Source organism: Rana temporaria, chromosome 10 (assembly GCF_905171775.1).
Source record: "Rana temporaria chromosome 10, aRanTem1.1, whole genome shotgun sequence".
Taxonomy (NCBI): domain Eukaryota; kingdom Metazoa; phylum Chordata; class Amphibia; order Anura; family Ranidae; genus Rana; species Rana temporaria.
The window spans coordinates 96,426,007-96,441,803 of NC_053498.1; the positions used below are offsets into that span (position 1 = coordinate 96,426,007).

General features: G+C 43.4%; 1 protein-coding gene across 2 annotated transcripts in view; it reads right to left on the reverse strand.

Moving 5' to 3' along the window:
* LOC120915353 (synaptotagmin-1-like) overlaps positions 1–15,797 on the reverse strand; it is a 275,825-nt gene that overhangs the window by 62,444 nt on the left and 197,584 nt on the right. The window lies entirely within an intron of this gene.

Consider the following 15,797-nt stretch of genomic DNA (forward strand, 5'->3'; position numbering starts at 1 on the left):
TGTAATTATGTCATTAGGCAGTCTATGCATAATCTGTGCTACATAAATTGTTTGTAATTATGCCAAAACTGTTTATGCAGCATAAAGCAACTCAACTGGAGGAAGAGTGGGAATACACCATTCCCACAAAGCCTTGGTTGGAGAGAGATTTTTTTGGACTCTGAAAGCAGCAAGGAACACGTGGAAGGGTGACGCATGTCAAAACATAAATTCCCAGCTCACTTACCAGCCAGACGGTAAGTGGGCTGGGAATTTTTTGCACGTTGTTTTTTGGCATGCAACATCTTATACGGGTCACTTAGGAAAAGGTTGCCGCTCAACCCAATGTCAGGCCTTGTATACACGACCGAGTTTCTCGGCAAAAACCAGCAAGAAACTTGCTGGGAGATATTTGTTTGCCGAGGAAATCGGTCGTGTGTACATTTTCGTCGAGGAAACTGTCGAGAAACTCGACGAGCCAAAAAGAAAGCATGTTCTCTATTTCCTTGACGGGAATGGAGAAAATTGGCTTGTCGAGTTTCTCGACGGCTTCACAAGGAACTCGACGAGCAAAACGATGTGTTTCGCCCGTCAAGTTTCTCGGTCGTGTGTACGAGGCCTGAGTGTGTTTCTGGGGAAGCTTGACTGTACCTTCTACTGCCAAGTTTGTTCATTAACCATTTGTTTGGTCATAATAGGCGATGCCAGTGAGCTTGGAAATACTCCCCAGGGGTCTGTAAAGTTACAAGTTCAGGCATGTTTAACAACAGATCAACATGAAGATGACCACAACTTCTAAACATTAGAAAGAAAGGGATGTAGCTCACAACATCCCCGACATACTGTAACCAATGTTCTTAATGCTTTTTGTGTGCACAGAGCATGCCCAGCAAGGTACAGTTAAAACATTCACACTCTCCATTCCCTTGTAGGGAATATAGGGTAGTATGTGACTTTTTAATTCCACAAGGTGGCACAAATTAAGAAATCACCTTAGAATGGAAGTTAGGAATGTTTGATTAAGTGGGCACAACAATAGAGAATTCTGAGAAGTGTTTGACAAACACAAAGGCATAATGATGCACTGAGAAAGTCTCAGCCACTGTGAAAAAGTCCATAGTAAGTACCGTATTTATCGGCGTATACCGCGCACTTTATTGCCCAGAAAATCAGGGCAAAATCGTGGGTGCGCGATATACGCCGATACCCGCTTACCGCGCCGAGTTTGAACCACTGCGCCGACATATACTGAGCGCAGTACACTCGGGTATAGTCAGGCAGGCTCGGCTCCTCTCGCGGTCACGTCCTGGACGTACAGGACGCACAGGAGGGGAGGACACCGCAGAAGGATGCTGGACCCGACGAGGAGGACACCACCGAAGCCGCAGACGGACGCCGGACCTGACAAAACCGCCGATGGACGCCGCGCAAGACACCAAAACTGTAAGTTTACCCCGATAAATAAGGTGATTCAAATAGTTCTCAGGTGTTTACCACAAATTTGTGTGTTTCTCTTGTCCCCTTTGAACAGCACAATTTGGGCATTATTGACAAGCTTTCTGTATCAAGGTGGATAATCTAAGACAACAGAATAACTGAATATATGCTATAGTACATTCTGCACTGAAATGTCGTCCATTGCAATTCAAGATCAGACAAATGCCTAGGGAAGATAACTCTGGGAGAACCAGTTGGTAAATGTCCTGCTGCTCAATGTCTATTTGCATTGGTTGGTACAAGAGATCACTGTGCTTCTGAGCTCATACAACTGCCAATTTCTTTACCAATTCTATATCAATATCTCAGAAATGGAGAGATATTGGGGTCTCTCTGTATCTCAGCCCACTACATCGAATTGTGGATCTCAGAGACAGTTTGTTGGTACAGACTTGCAAAGTTGGCTTTTGCAATGTGTGTGCTTAGCGTGTGTATACTTGCAAGGGACCAACCCTATACTCCCCCAGCAACTGCTCAATGCCCCTTTTGAGGTTGTTTATGAGAATACTGGGAAGGTGCATCAACATTGCTGTTTGAAAGCCATGGCTTTTATTGAATGATGTTGTTAAATCAAGCTAGCCTTGCCACTCAATTCTGTTTTAGTGCAGCTAGCTTGACCTTCTCCAGAAAAGGGAGTGGATTATTGTCCTTATAGATCTCCATTCATCCACCAAGCAGATGCCCAGCAAACATTTTGGTTACAGATCATACCACTGCTAAATGACTCAAGTTTGATGGAACTGTAAATGACAAGATTGCATTCAGTATGGCATAGTGTATTCTATGACTCTTTATAAACCTCATTCCTGAGTCAGTACAGGTCCCAAGCCTTGCAAACTGCCATCTGTATACACCTAAAAGGGTTTTTGGTAATCAGCATATACCAGGCTATAGTAAAAAAAAATCTTGAGCATCTCTGAGGCCCCGTACACACGGCCGAGGTTCAGCCCTGAAGCCGCTGAGGAGCTTGGCGGGCCGAGAGCTCCCATAGAACAACGAGGAAATAGAGAACATGTTCTCTATTTCCTCGCCGAGGTCCTCGTCGGCTTCCTCGGCCGAAAGTGTACACACGGCCGGGTTTCTCGGCAGAATTCAGCCAGAAACTTGGTCGGAAGCTGAATTCTGCCGAGGAATCTGGTCGTGTGTACGGGGCCTCAGGCTTTTATTTGAGCTACTTGCTATTTGGTCTCAATTAAAGGAAAGGTTTGGCCCACAAAAAGCTGCATACGTGCAGCAGCAATCCAAGCAAAGTTCAGAATGAAGCATCTGTAATAACTGCCCAGACACAAGAAAATGTAAGTCACTGGTATCAGTTTTGAGGGTCTGCCAAACTTGTACAACCTGTGTTTTAGTAAGGTCAGGGTATAAACCTTCAGCTTTAACTTTAATTCCAAGACACTACATCAAGTCTGGATCAGGTGACATTTATTTCACTCAAGTTTTAGTTCATACTGGGTTAAGCAAGTAAGATCCAGATCTACGTATCAACTGTGTTTGGCAAAGGTCTTGGAGAATACAGTGATGTTCTATAAGATAAATAATTACAGAGTCAAAGTTCAGATCTCCAAGATACTGCTTCATCAGTCTCTGAAAAGTACTGGGTTAATTAGTTAGGATAAAGGGTGTTTGATTAAATTTGAAAAACTTTTGAATTTTTTTTTGTTGCAGTTCCTCTTCTTGATGGGACATTTGCCAGCATCCACTGGCCAGGTCTAGTATTGAAAAGTAACAAGACTCAACTTTCAAACCCCAAGTAAATGAGAGAATCTACTACTCTTGGAAGAGGGTGGAAAATACGATAAGTACAAGCATTGACTTTCCCATAATCCATACAGAAGCATAAGTTACCATTTTTCTCCAGATAAGGACTACGGAAGCAACCCAGGAAAATGGTTTTCTTGAATCTTGACCAGGAGCTGGAGGAATAGGGCAGTGAATAGGGTGATCTATAGCAGAGATTTATCTGTAGTCCTCCAGCACTTTAGCAAAAGTAAATGTATTTCTAAAAAATGGAGCTCTTACCAAGCTGCAAAGTCCATATCACAGTTTAAACCAATTTGTTTCAATAGATGGGGTACCTACACAACTAGAAGTGAGTCAAGCTAGAAATCTGGACAAAGAGTTGTATATGTAGAAACAACAATGGTATATTTTGTGATAAAAAAAGACTTTACTATTGCAAAGTTATCAAAATAAGGGCAACACTGGCCCACCCTACCATACACCAATAAAATGGTCAATCAGAAGAGGTACAGCAGGACCTCACACATTTGTGCAGACAGAAAGTAATGATTTTCCCAGTATGTTTCCTAGTGTTTTTCCACGCAAGGGGTATTGGTAGGGGGTCCTTGGTTGCTAGTGCACTACTTGTCCTTAATAGGGATGTTGTAGACTATGTGCAACACTGGCACCTCCTATACCTAATAATGCTGATGCTTTAGCAGCCTTTTAGGTTTCATGTAAACGGCCTGAGGAAGCAAACGGCCAGTATGCAAAATGCATTGACATAACAGGACACAGCAGGATTCCAAACCCTCATCTTACATGCCACCCGCCTTGCTCTGCCTGACATGTGGCTTTGGAGGGCTGATACAGCTCCACCGAATCACACAGCGGGAGTGCTTTCTGCGAGGCAGTTGGGAACTCTTCACTGGAGCCAGTGTTTGGAGCCACCCCGCTGTGAGCTGGTGAATGGAGGAGGCTGCAGCCGCAGAAACCTACATCAGGGACTGGTGGGAGACTTCGGGCAGCCATACTACTTTTTCCTATGCCTTTTACTGGGGCGGATATTGCCACTATCATAAGTGCCCAGCAAAACTTGCCATCAATATATGACTGCACTGTCATTAACCAGACAGGGAAGCGGTCTGCTTTGGAAAGTACTCTGTGTGACTAGTTAGTTCTGCTGTGCCCTTCATCAAACCCACTCCAATCTGTCACTATTGGGGTGGAGAAGGACTGAGATCTTCGCTGCTGAGCGGCCATTCACAAACTTTCTGTATCACACAGTCACAAATAGATGATTTATGCCTGCTGCAAAAATAGGGATTTCTCTTTCTTGGATTTATAAATAACGGATCATACGATGTCTTTGCATGTGAAGCGGGGAGCCTAATGACTGTCTTTTCACAACAGCTGACAGTTGTTTAAGCAAAAGTTTAACATGCATTTCCTTTTCAAACGTGTATAATCCAGCCAAGATTCGTGACAAACGGTGGTGTCGGAGGTATAGGAGGTGACTATAAGAAGCCCTATTAGGGACAAGTAGTGCACTGTCAACCAAGGCCCGCCTACCAAGACCCCTTGAGTGGAAAAACACTGGTAAACATACTAGGAAAATCATCACTTTCTATCTGCACAAATGTGTGAAGTCCTGCTGTGCCTATTCTGTGTGACAATTGTCTTTTTTAACCATTTTATTGGTGTATAGTAGGGTGGGCCAGTGTTGCCCATATTATGATAACTTTGCAATAATAAAGTCTTTTATATCACAAGATTGTTGGTTTTCCATATACAACTCTTTGTCCAGATGTTTAGCTTTAGCTAATATGTAATTTGCTCAGGAGTAATCTCTTACAAGGGAAGAGCAATTTGTTCTAACAATAGGAGGAAGTAAGGGTCCTTCAAGTTTTGCAGCCTCTAGGTCATAACAAGCTGTGGTGATTCCGTTCTTTGATATGAAGTAAAGCAATAGCCAGTTGACTGGTTAGCTGAACAATGGAAGTCCCAAGATTGGAGATCTAAACTAAGACCTTCCAGCGATAGCCAGCTGACAGGGTAGCTAAACAATGAAGATCACTAGATTAGATATCTAAACTAAGACCTTCCCTCAATCAACATTAAACTTAATTTGCCACCTTTGCCCAATTAAACAAAGCATTAGGATACACTACATATCTTGGTGTCATCTGCAAACACAGAAACAGTACTTTAATCCCAAATTTTATATACATTTTAAATAGGTTAAAAGAGTTAGGGTCTCAACACGGAACCCTGGGGTACACGTTGAGGACCATTAGGAATATGATTCAATAATCACTACTCTTTGAATATGGTCTCTTAGCCAGTTTTCTATTAATTTAAAAACAGATGTTTCTAAACTTATATAGCCGGATTCACGTAGAGGGCGCATCTTTTGGCCGGCATCTCATATGCGCTACGCCGACGTAACATAGAGCGGCAAGGCCAGTATTCATAGAGCACTTGCTCCGTAAGTTACGGCGGCGTAGCGTAAATGGGCCGGCGTAAGCCCGCCTAATTCAAACAGGGGAATGCGCCTGCATCTATGCATGGTGAGTAAATAGGCACTCTGCTACACTAATAAAGAATGATTTTACTTGTGTAGTGCAGAACAACATTATGTCTTACAGGTTTTTATTGGTGTATTTAGCCTAAAGATCAGGATATCAAATATCAAATGCCAGTATAGGGACAAAACCTTTTTATCCTCCATTGACTAGGTTTAATAACAATTAAATCTCTACCTCTACTTTACTCCTTAACGTTATTTGTCTACTTCAGGTTTATATACTTAGTTCACCCTCTATAACCTCTACGGAGAAGTAGTTAATAGATCAAATAAGCTTTTAGCTCAGACAGAGACTTAACTCATAATCTCTAGTTTAGGAGAACATGGACCTATCAAAATCTTGTAATACCAGTATGTCCTGTGTCCTGTGTACATTGCAAATGTGTTCATAACTTAATATTATTATTTACTCTGTTTTCTTATATACAGTATAGAAATAATAATAATCAAGACAATTTTATGTTTTTTAATCTAGCATATTAATATTTACCATGTTTGTGAGCAATAGCTGTTTTATGCTGGGTATAATGTCTGTTTGCTATTACAAATGTGAATTTCACCACACAAAATTATGTTTGTTTTTTATATTTCTGACATTTCTTATACTTAAACAGCAATTACATATAAGATATGAAAAAAAGGAAACAAGAAAGCTGCGCTTAGACAAATAAACAGGACAAAGGCAGCAGCTTAAAGTGGGATAAACACAACATATATAAGCAAACAAGATGGTAATTTGTGCCAATAATAATGATGATATAAAGTCCACGTTAATCCTATATGACATCGTGTGAGATGTATGAACAGATATAATGTCCCAAACATACACCAATATTAGGCAGTTAATTGAATAACAACTCAAAAAAGTCCATCAGCTGTAAAAAGGTCCATAAACCCAACAGATTCTGTTGAGTGACACCGCATTGATTATCACAAAGTGCCCACCACCGCAATCAAATGGCCACTTACCAAAGAGCAGGCACAAAAGCGCAATTGGCTATAACCCAGCCGCGGCCCTTGGCTTGTATGCAGAGTAGTGACCAGGAAGCAAACTAACACCCAGGATCAGTGGCGGCTGGTGCTCAAAATTTTTGGGGCGCAAACAAACGAAAAAAAACAAACAATTGCAGCCTCACTGTGCCCATCATACGCAGCTACTGTGCCCATCAATTGCAGCCACTGTGCCCATCAAACGCAGCCACTGTGCCCATTAAAGGCAGCCACTGTGCCCATCAAATGCAGCCACTGTGCCATCAGTTGTCACCACTGTGCCGTGCCATCAATTGTCACCACTGTGCCATCAATTGTCGCCACTGTGCCATCAATTGTCGCCACTGTGCCATGCCATCAAGTGCAGCCACTGTGCCATGCCATCAAACGCAGCCACTGTGCTATCATTTATCACCACTGTGCCCATCAATTGCAGTCACTGTGCCCATCAAACGCAGCCACTGTGCCCATTAAAGACAGCCACTGTGCCCATCAAATGCAGCCATTGTGCCATCAAATGCAGCCACTGTGCCATCAGTTGTCACCACTGTGCCATGCCATCAATTGTCGCCACTGTGCCATCAATTTTCGCCACTGTGCCATGCCATCAAGTGCAGCCACTGTGCCATGCCATCAAACGCAGCCACTGTGCCATCAATTGTCACCACTGTGCCCATTGTCACCACTGTGCCCATTGTCACCACTGTGCCCATCAATTGTCACCACTGTGCCTATCAATTGTCACCACTGTGCCATGCCAAACACAGCCACTGTGCCATGCCATTAAACGCAGACACTGTGCCATCAATTGTTACCACTGTGCCATCAATTGTCACCACTGTGCCCATCAATTGTTACCACTGTGCCCAATGAATTGTCGCCACTGTGCCCATCAATAATCAATTGTAGCCACTGTGCCATCAATTATAGCCACTGTTCCCATCAATTATAGCCACTGTGCCCATCAATTATAGCTACAGTGCCCTGTTAAATGCTGCCACTGTGCCCTGTAAAATCCCCCCCCCCCCCACCTGGCATTTACCTTTCTGGGGTCAGCCATCCTGCTTCCACCGTCCCTGGATGTCTTCTCCCACCCTCGATGACGCTTCAGCTAATCAGGTTACCGGTAACCAGAATCAGTGAACCTGATTGGCTGAGACGCCTGTCAGTGTTATCCAGGGAACGCACCCCCTGTGCGTCCCCTGGATATCTATTTGGAAGCCAATTACAGCCTGAGGGCTGTAATTGGAAAGCCTATCAGAGCCGCTGGTTTTAATAGGCACTTCCAAAGCCAAGCAGCTGCCGTTATTCAGATGGCCGGCGCTCACCAGGGGGCCGGCCATCTGAATAGTGGGCGGCAGCAACAATACATAGATTCATGCAATGCATGAATCTATGTATTGTATTTCAGTGGCGGTGCAGGAGAGAGAGGGCGGCGCTCCTGCGCCCCCTATGGATGCACTGCCACTGCCCAGGATCCTCCTCAGCGTGTCATAAGGTCCTTCAGCGTATTATAAGATCCTTGATATGTTTGAAGTATCAGGGAAAGGAAGGAGAAGGACCATAATGTATTACCATTTTACTGGTTTATTATTTAAAAAGTAATGTACTTACAAAGAACAGAAGTCCTCCTCAAAACGACGTGGTGACGTCACTGCGTGCCCTCCCAGATGCTTTTTGTCACAAACGGACGTTCTCAATGGCAACGGCAAGTTTTTTATGCGTTATAGTTCTGTGCAAATAATGCAAAAATTATAAATGCATAAAGGAAAAATTCCACTGCTGATAATTTATTAATTGCTCCATGACTTCTTGTGAATTCCACCACCACACAGAAACCCCAACCGCTTAACGGAATACAAGACCCCAAATTATAGAAGGTCTATATAACGCTCAGGAAAATTAGAGATCAATTAAATGCACTCTCATGTATAAACCAGATGATGGGAACCACATGCCTCTCTAGCAGGAAAGTATCACAATACCATCAAAGATATACATAACAGAAGCTCCATAGTTTAAAACTAGATGACTTTTTTATTTGTAATAAAAGGGGTACTCACATTGTACAATATAACATAGAGCAGTAAACAAATGAACCACCATCGGGTCTGGTAGCATGATGGCGTCAGCTCCTATGGGGGCGGGCTAGTGTTGAAACATCACACTGCCAGAACCTACATTGTCATTCTGTGGGAGTGTCAGGTGCATTAAGTCAGGTCAGGTGCATTAGCAGATTTAGATGAACTTAACTAATTAATGAAATGAGAAATAGGACCAAAGCTCTTTTGGCCCTTCTTCAACTGTGGGTCACAGGACCGCACTTTACTCTGCACTCCTGTAACTCATATATAGCCGGCCCAGACTCTGGAGGGATCCCAACTTTAGGCTCCATTCACACCTTGGCGACAAAACGCCCGACGCCCGACGCTCGATACGCTGGAGGGGCGAATTTCCATTGCTGTCTATGAGATGGTTCACATCTCACGCCGAACGCCGAAACGCCGTACGCCTGAAAACAAGTCCCGGACCCTTTTTTTCAGGCGGCATTGGCGTTCGGCCATAGACAGCAATGTTTAATTCTTTGTAAAAAAAAAAAAAGTAAACGAAATCGCGGCAAAATACGCCGCGTATGCGGCGTTACTTGTCGCCTAGGTGTGAATGCAGCCTTAGTGTCAAGATCCACACAAATGCCTCACCAGCAGCTGGCTCAGCATGCCACTGGGAGACTAAGCCAGCCATTCCCATCCCCTCCACAGCCCAGCGTTACATTGAAAGCACACTGAGAACTAAGCAATTAGTGGTCATGTGATAGCTTGGTTCTTGGTCTTAGAGCTGTCTGGGTAGCAATGCAAAATCCAATGGATGCTCCATTCACCTAGGTGAGTATACAGTATATATATATTTTTTGCATTCCCATACTTCTCTAGACACTTTCCCACCGGGCTTGTTTTTCAGATTCGGTGTTTACGAGACTAAAACAGTTTTTTTGCTAGAAAATTACTTAAAACCCCCAAACATTATATATTTTTTTCTAACACCCTAGAGAATAAAATGGCAGTCATTGCAATACTTTTTGTCACACCGTATTTGCGCAGCGGTCTTACAAGCGCACTTTTTTTGGAAAAAAAACACTTTTTTGAATTAAAAAATAGGACAACGATAAATTTTGCCCAATCTTTTTATATATTGTGAAAGATAATGTTACGCCGAGTAAAATGATACCCAACATGTCACGCTTAAAAATTGCGCACACTCGTGGCATGGCGTCAAACTTTTACCCTTAAAAATCTTGATAGGCGACGTTTAAAAAATTCTACAGGTTGCATTTTTTGAGTTGCAGAGGAGGTCTAGGGCTAGAATTATTGCTCTCGCTCTAACGATCGCGGCGATACCTCACTTGTGTTGTTTGAACACCGTTTTCATATGCGGGCGCTATTCGCGTATGCGTATGCTTCTGTGCGCGAGCTCGTCGGGATGGGGCGCTTTAAACCTTTTTTTTTTGTTTTCTTATTTATTTTTATTTAGTTTATAATTTTTTACACTGAAATAAAAAAAAAAAATGTGATCACTTTTATTCCTATTACAAGGAATGTAAACATCCCTTGTAATAGAAAAAAGCATGACAGGTCCACTTAAATATGAGATCTGGGGTCAAAAAGACCTCAGATCTCATATTTAGACTTAAATGCAAAAAAAGAAAAATTTAAATTTAAATCAGGCGCGTTCCCGCGCCGAACGAACTGCGCAAGCGTCGCCTGTAAAATTTCCCAGCGTGCATTGCTCTAAATGACGTCGCTAGGACGTCATTGGTTTCGACATGAACGTAAATTACGTCCGGCCGTATTCGTGAACGACTTACGCAAACGACGTAAAAATATCAAAACTCGCGCGGGAACGACGCCCATACTTGACATAGGATACGCCGCACATACCCCTCATATAGCAGGAAAAAGCCGAACGCAAACGACTTTCCGCCGGAAAAAGCCGAACGCAAACGTTGTTCATTTCTAAATCGGCGTAACTCCTAATTTGCATATTCCTTGCGTAAAAGATACGGAAGCGCCACCTAGCGGCCGGCCTGGAATTTCAGCCTAAGATCCGACGGTGTAAGACACTTACACCTGTCGGATCTTAGGGATATCTATGCGTAACTGATTCTCTGAATCAGGCGCATAGATACGACGGCCGGACTCAGAGATACGACGGCGTATCAGGAGATACGCCGTCGTATCTTCTTTCTGAATCCGGCCCACTGGCGTTCACGTTCGTGAATTGGCGTATCTCGCTGATTTACATATTCTCAACGTAAATCAGCGAGAACGCCCCCAGCGGCCATTTTTAAATTGTAGTTAAGATCTGACGGTGTAACACAGTTACACCTGTCGGATCTTAGGCATATCTATGCGTAACTGATTCTATGAATCAGTCGCATAGATACAACCGGCCTAACTCAGAGATACGACAGTGTATCAGGAGATACACCGTCGTATCTCTTTGAGAATCTGGCCCTAGGATTGTAAAAGACCTGGGACACCTTTGGGCGGCCCAAGGAGAGTATTAAAAAGCGGGGAGCCATGTGTGTGGCTAAATTGCTCCTGCTGACATAATTTGGACCCCACCAGTGATGCCGAACCTGCCCCCAGACTGACGCCCACAGCTTTGTGTGACTATCTCAATTACTTGTGGAACCACAGCCTGATCTGAAAAATGTGTCCAAGTTTCAGGCAAACTGAAACCCGCATGCATGGTTCTAAACACGGACTGGCCGGGTGAATCATGGACAGGTGGCAACCCTGGAATGAGCCCTAAGTTTTTTTTACATTTCAACCATGCTTCTATGACTAGGATTTATGGCTTTAACTAGAGCTTCTACGATCTCTGATTCACAGTGTGCTTTCTGTGGTCCCATGTCAATCTAGTACATGAGGTTAGTATGAGACAATTTGTCTGTTTTGTGCATCTTTACCCATTTAAGCCCTGTACACACGGGCCAGAATCTCGTCAGGAAAAAACTGTCATTTTACCTGACGAGATCCTTGGCAAGAATATCTTGCCGCCCGAGTGTACACACACTCCTTTTAAAAGAAGCATAGTTCTTTTGGAAGGAAAGAATGCGGTGACGTCATCGCGTACAACGAACATGCGCTCGTCACATTCGATGCCGTCGCCGCCATCTTGCTGCACCCTACCTATGCCTAGGAAGTTACCGTGCATGCGTCAAAGTCATTTCGAGCAAGCGTGGGTTTCCACAGTGACAGGTAAGTATACCCATTCTCGGGTTTCTCGTTAGGAAAACACTACCGAGAATCACAACGAGAAAATAGAGAATATTAGCTGGATGCAGGTATTTTGGCGTAATTTTGAGGCGGCGTAGCGTATATGCAATACGCCGTAAGTCAGAGAGGCAAGTGCTGTATTCACAAAGCACTTGCCTCCTAAGTTACGGTGGCGTAGTGTAAATGGGCCGGCCTAAGCGCGCCTAATTCAAATGTGGAACAGGGGGGCGTGTTTTATGTTAATGACTGGTGACCTGACGTGATTGACGTTTTTAACGAACGGCGCATGCGCCGTCCGTGGACATATCCCAGTGTGCATTGCTCCAAAGTACGCCGTTTTGACGTGAACGTAAATTACGTCCAGCCCTATTTGCGTACGACTTACACAAACAACGTAAAAAGATAGGCCTGTTCCGACGTCCATACCTTGCATGGGCCGCGCCACCTAGGGAGCAGCTTTATCTTTACTCCGGCGTATCTCTAACGTAAACGGCGTAACTAATTGCGATGGGCGCACGTACGTTCGTGAATTGGCGTATCTTGCTAATTTGCATATTCGACGCTGCAAACAACGGAAGCGCCACCTAGCGGCCAGCGTAAATATACACCCTAAGATACGACGGTGTAGGAGACTTAGGCCTCGTACACGCGACCGAGAAACTCGACGGGCGAAACACATTGTTTTGCTCGTCGAGTTCCTTGTGAAGCCGTCGAGAAACTCGACAAGCCAATTTTCTCCATTCCCGTCAAGGAAATAGAGAATATGCTTTCTTTTTGGCTTGTCAAGTTTGTCGACAGTTTCCTCGACGAAAATGTACACACGACCGGTTTCCTCTGCAAAAACATATCTCCCAGCAAGTTTCTTGCTGTTTTTTGCCGAGAAACTCGGTCGTGTGTACGAGGCCATATACGCCGCTCGTATCTTAGCCTAATTTAAGCGTATCTGGTTTGCAGAATACGCTTAAATTAACGACGGCGTAGATTCAGAGTTACAACGGCGTATCTACTGATACGCCGCCGTAACTTTCTGTGAATCTGGCTACATGTTCTCTATTTTTCTTGCTGAGATTTTAGGCAGTTTTCTTGACAGTAAACCTGAAAGTCTCGTACACACGCTCGGTATAATCGGCAAGAAAGCTCTACCAGCAGTTTTCTTGCTGGTTCTTGCCAAGTAAACGAGCGTGTGTACGAGGCTTTAGACCAGAAAATGTTAGTCCTATTTGATTGTAATCAGAGGGGTCTTCGCAAATCTACCCGTAACTGCTTCTTCATTTGCATGGCTGTCTTTAAAATCGTAATTTTTGTTAAAATCTGCTATTCTCCCAACTATTGCTTGGTGTTTTCTTTTACTTTCTCTTCCCTAACAAAGAAATGAATTGCTTAGTTGCTTGTGGAAATAGAATTGCTTAGATCTTTGAAGAAAACAGCGTTGCTTAGTTGTCTGTGGAAATAACATAACAGTCTCTTCACAGTCTCTGCTAATTCAGCCAGCAAATCATTAACCTTCCTCAGAAGATGTGTTTTCTTTTTGACTTACGCTGTGCTTTCCTAAATTGTCAGGTCTCTGTCAAATCACTATTTGCCATCTGTGTTAAAGTGATTGTAAACAATATAAACGTTAAATATATATATATATATATATATATATATATATATATATATATATATATTTTTTTTTTTTTTTAAAAAGAAAGATGTTATACTTACCTACTCTGTGCAATGTTATTGCACAGAAGGGTCCCTTAGGCCTGGGTCACACCTATGCAGGATGCAGGTTGCAGTTTGCTTATGCCATGTGCAAAAAATCACATAAATAAATCACATAAATATACAATGTATAAATCATAAACGATGCAATACTGTCCGGCATACGGTACCATCACCATGGTTTGGGAGGTTAAGTAGCTGAAAAGCTAACCATGGTTTGGGAGGCTTTTCAGCTACTTAACCTCCCAAACCATGGTGATGGTACCGTATGCCGGACAGTATTGCATCGTTTATGATTTATACATTGTATATTTATGTGATTTATTTATGTGATTTTTTGGATACATTTTTGTATATGTAATTTTGTAATAAATTGATATATTTTTATATATAATTTGAACTTTTTGCGTGTTGCCTACATAGTCCCAATTTACGAGGTATTTCGAATATTTTCTAGCACTATGGGATGATGGCAACTACATGCAATCATACATGAGTTGGTCTTTTTTTCAATGTAAACGTGACCCATAGGAATCCATGTTATATGGATTGTAGTATGTTTCTGCAAAACTGAAAATGCACAAGATTATGAAGTGTGTATATGGAAATGTTTGACCATTCTTCCAGAAGCACATTTGTGAGATCAGGCACTGATGTGGGCGAGAAGGCCTGGCTCGCAGTCTCCACTCTAATTCATCTCAAAGGGTGTTCTATTGGGTTGAGGTCAGGACTCTGTGCAGGCCAGTCATGTTCCTCCACCCAAACTCGCTCATCCATGTCCTTATGAACCTTGCTTTGTGCACTGGTCCAAATCATTTGGTGGAGGGGGGATTATGGTGTGTTTCTTTTTCAGCGGTTAGGCTTGGACCCTTAGTTCCAGTGAAGGGAACTCTTAAGGTGACAGCATAATACCTGCAGATACCTGTCTTAGACACACCTTTGACACATTTTTGGGACCATTGGCATTTTTATAGCGATCAGTGCTATAAAAATGCATTGGATTACTAGAAAAATGCCACTGGCATGGAAGGGGTTAACACTAGGGGGCGGGGAAGGGGTTTTAATTATGTTCCCAGGGTGTGTACTAACTGTAGGGGGGGTGGACTGACATGGGGAAATGACTGATCGCTGTTCATACATTGTATGAACAGACAATCAGGCATTTCTCCCCCAGACAGGACCGGGAGCTGTGTGTTTACACACACAGCTCCCGATCCTCGCTCTGTAACGAGCAATCGCGGGTGCCCGGCAGTGATCGCACCCGCTGGGCACGCACGTCGGGATTAGGGACGAGCGGGGGGCGCGCCGTATAACTGCGACGGCTGGTCGGCAAGTAGTTAAAGAGGTAATAAACTCAAAAGCAAACATTTATTATATTTCATCTTCTTAAATGAGATGGCAACATTCATTTTCTTTTTTAGTCTTTCATCATTCTATTTTCATCTGGTGATCTGGCCAGTAAGTCTGTAGTTTTTCAAAAGGACAAGCTTTCCAGCAGAATGTATCAGTTACAGAGAGATGTGGCAAATCATTTAACACTGGAAGGGGTGCTTACAATGATTGGCTATTATTCACTTATGTAAAACCTTTATTCCATAAGGAAAAAACTGTTCCTGTAATTGCTTATAAAGCGTTAAATGGAGTTTGGCTTCAATTTGTTTAGTGTATTTAAATATGCTAGTACATCTAAAGCCCCGTACACATGACCGGTTTTCTTGCCAGGAAAACTGCCAAGAGAGCTTTTGGCCGGGAAAACCGTCCGTGTGTATGCCTCCTTGCAGTTTTCCCGACAGGAAAACTGCCGGGAATCCCGGCAGGAAAATAGAGAACCTGCTCTCTATTTTCCCGCCGGGATTCCCGGCGGTTTTAAACCTGGCAGTTTTCCTATGGGGAAACACTGTGAGGGAGCATACACACAGCCATGATTCCCGGCCAAAGCTCTCCCCGCAGTTTTCCAGACGGGAAAAACTCTCGTGTGTACGGGGAAATTACCGAACAGGTTCTCGGTTTTCCTGTCGGGATTCCCGGCGGACTTT